The sequence below is a fragment of the Oreochromis aureus genome, unplaced genomic scaffold (genome assembly GCF_013358895.1).
Source record: "Oreochromis aureus strain Israel breed Guangdong unplaced genomic scaffold, ZZ_aureus HiC_scaffold_105, whole genome shotgun sequence".
Lineage (NCBI taxonomy): Eukaryota > Metazoa > Chordata > Actinopteri > Cichliformes > Cichlidae > Oreochromis > Oreochromis aureus.
The window spans coordinates 75,804-81,803 of NW_024108722.1; the positions used below are offsets into that span (position 1 = coordinate 75,804).

General features: G+C 37.4%; 1 pseudogene; it reads left to right on the plus strand.

Annotated features, from left to right (window-relative positions):
• Positions 1 to 3,283: 3,283 nt before the first annotated feature.
• Positions 3,284 to 5,145, plus strand: LOC116314644 (annotated as a pseudogene).
• Positions 5,146 to 6,000: the final 855 nt, after the last annotated feature.

Consider the following 6,000-nt stretch of genomic DNA (forward strand, 5'->3'; position numbering starts at 1 on the left):
TTGATGTCATGATGTTACAGTCTCTCACACAGAGGCTGTTTGTCATTAATAACCTCATTAAGACTTCTGGCAGAAAGAAGATGCAGAGGTAATTTAATTTATGACACAAATCAGTGATGCAGATTTAAAACACACTTTAACTGAAATACAGCAAAAGTTCAAACTGCTGTGATAATGCAGGGACATTAATGTGACTTATAAAGTGTTTTATTTGTTTTATTTGTTCTCTAAAAGCATCAAAAACATTAGGTAATGTAGATTAATTCACTGGAATATCTCGAGTTGCCAGCCAAGGAGATGATGTACGTTTATTAAAGATTTCTGTTCCAATTCTGGTCAAATTGGGCTTCAGTGTTTGTTTACAGCTCTCGATCCAAGTGACAGTAAGTCAAAATCATGTTACCTTTCAATGCCCAACATCAGTCTGTATTCATTGTGAATTTTGCTGTAAGCTGATGTAGATTTGTTTATGTCCTTTATTCACTGTAATATATAAGGTTTGAGAGAGGAGGAGAGAGCAGAGAGAGAGAGAAAAGAAACCGAGTGGACGTGTGGTCAAATTCACCAAACATAAAGCTGTAGCTTCTGTTTTACCCACATTCACTGATAAAGATTTCGCATAACGAAGCTGTTAGTTACACTGTTATCAATTATGGATCCCAAACCTGCTCTTATAATAATCTCACAAAAATTATTCTAAGATTATATTTTTTTATTCTCTGGTTCCTAGTTGAGTGCGGACGGTGAAGAGAGAGAGGACAGAGATACAAGAACAGGAAGAACGAGGGAGCAGACAGTGAAGAAAAACAAAAGTTATTTGTCACAGAGTAGTTTTTATGTATTTCATGGAGACTTTGTTTTCCAGTAGCTCATGTAAAACCTGCCAGTGAACATTGTAAACAGAGCATATTGGTGTGAATAGCAGCATTTTACAGGATTCACTCTAAACATGGCTGAATATTGCTGCCACTACAATAATGTGACAGAGTACAAATCTGCTCTCCACGTCTGTGGAGTGGCAGCGTGATTTTCTAGGCTCTGTACTCAACAATGCCACTTAAAATTCTTGATGGTTTGGTGGACTGCCTCTGTGTGGTTAAGAGACTGAAATAATGTTTCTCATCTTATCTGTTTTGCCACAAATAGTTCTTTAACTTCTTTAACAACTGAGCCTTTGCATTGAGTTTTATAACTAAAGGCTCCGCCCTGAAACGGGTGGATTAGATTAAAATCTCTGATTATTCACTCTGATTTATTTTTAGAGACACATCATCCAACTAATTACGTTGCCTTTGAAGGTAATATTTTAATGTGTGTCAAACTGAATTAAGGTTTGGAAATGTGAAAATGGTTGATGTCATTTGCAAGCAGCATATTGCCTTAATATTCTTGCCCCTGCAGCAATTTTGATTTTCTTGGCCTGATTTGGAGGCTTGTTGGACCAACTTTTCCTCTTATTTTGCTCTTTGTGTAAAATAACAGTGGCATTAACTTACTACTGTGATTATGTTAGTCTTCATAAACTTTACAAACTCAAAAGAAAAGTAAGGTCTCCTGTTTCCTCAAGTGCCATTTATTGCAGAGCAACTAAGCTGTGTTGTGAAAGAGAAAACGGCTCTGCAAATAGAAAAAAGAAACAGTTCCTTTTATAAGATTTTGCTAACGAAATTTTATCTGGATACTTTAACCACCACAGAATGAATTTACAGTTTTTTGAGGTAATTGTGCCAGGATGAGATAAATCTGGGCTTCCCTGCTCAGGCTTCTGCCCCCAGGACCTGAACCAGGTGAATAAGTGGGAGAAGATGGTTGGATGGAAGCTTGCCATGTTTGAACTTCAGCAGGGCGTCTCGACCATATCTACATGCCTGAAAGTATCGGATTGCTGCCATGTGATTGGCTGATTAGAAATTTGTGTTAATGAGCTGTTCAACAGGTGTACCTAATAAAGTGTCCGGTCAGTGTATATGTATAACCTGTTTTCCTTTTGAAGCACTGAGGGAAGCACTTCACCACAGTTTTAGTCTTTGTAGCGTCAATAAAACACTGTGTTTGTCCTCTGGTGACATTTTATTAGGCAATGTTTTCAGTCTAAATGTAGTTTAACAACACAGAGACAATAGAAACAATAGAAACTTTAATCTACAAAAGATCTGAGCAGCATGACTCATAAACTAAACATACTCCTGTATAAAAACAAAGCTGGAAACACCCGGCCTCTCTCCCCGCCTCCTTATTTCATCACATTTGGCAGACTTTACTTTCAGTTCTGCTGATAACATCAGTCGGTCATTTTAACCCAGATATTAGTGACGTTGGCACTGAGGATGGTTTTCATTGGCTCAGATGATGCTGCTTTGACCTCAGCTTTGGGTCTCCACCCAGACCCACATAGATAATAAGATATTAGCTGTTAGATTATCGAGAGGTCACCATGAAACTGTTTATTTTTCTGTTTCTCCTGGAAATACACGGCACAGTGGGACATGAGTTAGACATTTATATCACTTACAGTAAAGTTTTTTAAACTTTGTTTTGCTAAGAAGGACATATTTAAGATCATTTTTAAAAAGGCTGTTAATAAGCATTTTTTCCCATTTTTAAATAAAAGCCATTAATATCTCTGCTAGTTCTGGGAAAAATGCTTCAGGGGGCATGATTAGCATCACTTTCCAGTCCTAAACTCTAAAATAGGTTTGGATGTTTTAATCACATCAATGTGTCAGTGAGGACTTCCTGATTCCTGCACAGTTCAGGGTGTGTCAACAACATTACTAACAGTGTAACATGATCCATTACTCATTATCTTTATTAATCACATCAATTTAGACTTTTAAAATAATTTAAAATAAATTTTAACAAAAATACAATCTGATATTTTTTAATTTGGCAACATTTACAAGGAGCCAGTAACGAGTTAGTGATAATTTGATTAATAATCACATCAGTATCAGTCTAAAAAAAATAGTTAAGAAAACCCTTTGTGTTGGACTGTGGCATAGCCTTAGATTTTTGTTTTGTTTACATTTTAATCACCCTGATATAATATATAATTTATAAAAACTGCCCTTAATTCAGCACTGTCAGAATGATAATAGGATGATTAGATGAAAGATGCGCTGTTTCTGTTGAGTCTAAAAGCTCTCATGGCCAGGGCTGGGCGACCCGATTGTCTTCACCCTTCCCAGTGTGGGGAATTTCTTAGCTCTTTTTTTTGTGTGTGTAATTATTTTTTTAACCATTTGACAAAGTGCGTCCCTTTTCAGCTCAATACTTTTGTTTCTAAATACGGAATGATTCCGTTTTTCAAGGGATGGTTGGCAACCCTAGTTGGTTCGGTTGATGATGTTCAGATGATTCACTATGACAGCAACACACAGAAAGCAGAGTTTAAGCAGCAGTGGATGGAGAAAGCTGCAGAAGATGATCCAGAGTACTCAGCACGCCAGACTAACAGGCTCATGAACACCCAGCAGGTCTTTAAAGGCAACATCGACATTTTGAAGCAGTGATTCAACCAAACTGGAGGTTTGTTTCTCTTTCACTTTTTTACTCTTAAAATGAAGCTTTTTATTAACCCAGCTGCTGACACTGAATAAAATCTCTCCAGGATTTAAAGATGTTTATTGTTACAAACATAAGCTAGCTTGTTAGCGCCTTTCATGGTTGCTGACCAGCCAAATCTAAAAAGTTGATTATGTGTATTTATGTAGTTTTTGATGAAGATCTTCAACCAAACTGAAATATCACATCTGTGGGAAAATATCAACTATTTCCTGCTCCTCTTGGACCTCAGGTGTTCACACTAACCAGCTGATGTACGGCTGTGAATGGGACGATGAAACGGCTGAAGCTTACGGATGTCATCAGAGTCATGGATCGCTCCAGTAACACAGGCTGTAATCACCAAACTTGACAGTGACAGATCTGTTTCAGGTGATCTGAGGAACTATCACACCCAGCTTTGTCCTGAGAAGTACGTGAACTATGGGAGGAGCTCTCTGATGAGGACAGGTAAAATCACATGACCTGATTTATTGTAATACACAACTTGTATTTCATGTGACTCTATAATGAACAGGCCACATCCTGATCTCATGAATTTCCACTTTATCACATTTATCTTTTTCCTGTCACAGTTTCTGTTTATTTTACTTTTCCAAACCATCACCGCAGCTGTTTACAGCACTCACTTCACTTGTGTACTATTGCCCCATTCTTTAAACGGCATTTATATTTGTGTGTCTAAGACATTCAAAATACATCAAATGGAAATGGTAAACTTAGCATGCTGTTATCAACTGTGATTTTTTAATTTATTTATTTATTTTTATTCCTCAGTTCTTCCCTCAGTGTCTCTCCTCCAGAAGACTCCCTCCTCTGCCATCAGCTGCCACACTACAGGTTTCTATCCCAAAGGAGCTGAGATGATCTGGAAGAAAGATGGAGAGGAGCTTCATGAGGGTGTGATTAAAGGAGACATCCTCTCCAACCATGATGGGACCTTCCAGATGAGTGCTGATCTGGATTTTTCATACACAAGGACTGGAGGAGGTACAACTGTGTGCTTTAGCTCTCAGGTGTGAACGAGGACATCGTCACCAAACTGGACAAAGCAGTGATCCGGACTAATGAGGGTAAGATTAGACACATAAGAGAAGAAACCTTAAAAATAAACCTTTATTTTGTCTTATTTGGGTTTTCCATTTGGCTCCATGTGAAAGAAGGAAACAGGAAAAAGCCCTTTTCACACATGCTTAGAACAAACCAGGTGTCTGACACAGATTAGGCAGCAACAGTAATAATCTGGGCTTTAGTCCAAAGGGGTCGTTAAACTGATGATCCAAAACTTTCAACAAGTATCTAAAAAAGGCAACAAACTGCTAAATCCAAAATACACTCAGAGAAATCACACGAGGGAAGACAAACAGACACTAAAACAAAGACTGAAGGGAGAGGAGACTGTTTGTATGCACACGAGGTAATCAGAGAATGACGTAAAACTAAACCCAAGATGTAAAGAACAAATGACAAGCAAACTAACAGGAAATGGATGAAACACTGAGTGAACTTAACACAGGGGCAGAAACAGGGACCCTTAAAGGACCAATAACACTCTGTGACTACAACACTAACAAGAACTAAAACACAAACAAGTCTGAAGGATCCACTAACACAGCACAGATGAAAATAAATCAGACAATAAACAGAAAGAGCAAATGGAGCCCTCGGCAATCACACAAGAGCACATAAAGAAGAAATAAATACAGCAGCAGGCCTGAGGATCACACATCGCTCAGATTACACTGATCTTCATCTTTCATCATCATCACTGGGAGGGATTTTTTTTAAATAATAAAAACAACAAACTTTAATGTTAATGTGGTTTTAGTGACGCTGATATTTTGTTCTGGTTTTGTGTGGTCTGTTTATAACATGGAAGGATCAAAACTCTGATACTGTGTTCATTCATTTATTGTTTATGACTGCCTCAAACATTGAACTGTAATATAAAACCTAAGTTTGATTATTCACTATAATCTACAAATAAAAGTCTGTGTTTAGTTCCCGTGGTGTTCTTTAGATAAAGGACTGTTGTGGTGTTAATGAACGTTGGTCTAACAGTGAGATGAACTACAGAATGTAAATGTGTTGGTTTCAGGTTCTTCGGTGTTCCCTGCTGGTGTTATCTGGATTATGGGAATACTGCTCCTGCTGACAGTCTGCTTCTCTGGAATCTTCATCTGGAGGAGAAAGTATTAAAGTGAGAAATACGAAACAAATTTTGAATTTAATGCTCTTATAATTTGATATGTTTCATGTCTGTTGCTTCCCATGTGATAAAGTTCATAAAGTGTAAATATTTGTATGAGATTATTTTTGCTTTCATATGTTCTGAATAAATAACTATTGCTCTCTGTTTTCAAAGCTGTACTGACAGTAAGTATTTGGTTTTTATTTAAAATGTTTGAGACAGAAGACGTTTAAAAGATTTCTCTG